The following is a 1,115-nucleotide window of genomic DNA, read 5'->3' as shown; positions in this document are numbered from 1 at the left end:
TAACAAACGTCAGTTTTTCCCGCTGAAATGACGACGAGTTTTCATCAATTCAATTTCCTCCGATATTCCATCAGTCTGTTGTTGGACAGGGAGCAATGCTGTCTTGAATTAACTTCTTCGTTGCCAAAGTAGAAAAATACAAAAGTTCAAGTTCAACATCCTTTTCAGGACTTCAGCCTCTCCCTTCTTCATCTCTTCAATGGTCCCTCATGTACCCCCTGTCTCCTATCATCATTTCAGTGATGTCTTCAAGCCCACCTTGATGCTCGTAGGAAGTCCCATTTCTATCAGTAGATTGTGAAGCTGACAAACAATTTCATTTAGCAATTTTAGTGCCTTTTAGTGACAAATGCCACAAAATCCTGCACACTGGACCTTTAAGAGAGAGGTCATCTTTATACCTTTGCTCACAAAATATTAAAATTTTGAATAAAGTATGAAATTGGACATTTAGTGTTTTGGACACATATCTCACCTGCACTAACACCAGCTCTTTGACGTCGTCTTCACTGAGCTCTGTCTCAGAGGTGAATTTCACTCGCAGGCCAATCACGTGTGCTGCTCAGAACAAACAACGTTAACTGCACTGACTTTGAAAACACACATACATACACTTTAACTATGAAGAGTGGCATCCCAAGAAGGTTTGTGATGGGCTGTTTGGAGCCTGGAAGTGGGTTTACGTTTGACAACCTTTGCAAGACACCGGAATCACAGCGTTAATGCAATAACTCTCAATATCACCATCAGACACATGGAAGGAAAAGTCACATCAGTGGATGGATGTGAGCATTTTTTGATGTTCCCTATTTAATCATAATTTCCCTCACCTGGAACAATTCTTGGATCCACAGTTGGAGTTGAATACTGCTGAGATGAAACCTCTGTACTGGTTGGACCACTCTCAATGGTGGTCATTGTGGTGGCAGACAGAGTTGGCTGGTTTGAAGTTTCAGCTGTAAAACAGAGACTTGACATTCACATGATGTAACAGACCCACCACTGATAAAAGTATAAAGAATTTTACTCACCAGTAACGGGACTTGATTGGTCCACATGTGGAGTTGAAGGCCACTCAGATGAGGTCATCTCTGTATTGGCAGGACCAGTGGTTG

At 41.8% G+C, this 1,115-nt stretch overlaps 1 long non-coding RNA gene across 1 annotated transcript; it reads right to left on the bottom strand.

Moving 5' to 3' along the window:
* Positions 1-484: 484 nt before the first annotated feature.
* LOC139351836 (uncharacterized) lies at positions 485-1,115 on the bottom strand. Its single transcript, XR_011603591.1, has 3 exons — positions 1,032-1,115; positions 831-956; positions 485-558 (listed from the first exon to the last, which is right to left on the bottom strand). It is a non-coding gene; the product is annotated as an uncharacterized lncRNA (long non-coding RNA).

This window comes from Chaetodon trifascialis, chromosome 23 (assembly GCF_039877785.1).
Source record: "Chaetodon trifascialis isolate fChaTrf1 chromosome 23, fChaTrf1.hap1, whole genome shotgun sequence".
In the NCBI taxonomy this organism is placed as follows: Eukaryota; Metazoa; Chordata; class Actinopteri; order Chaetodontiformes; family Chaetodontidae; genus Chaetodon; species Chaetodon trifascialis.
The sequence above is the reverse complement of the archived record's forward strand: the minus strand, read 5'-3'. Positions and strand labels throughout refer to the sequence as shown.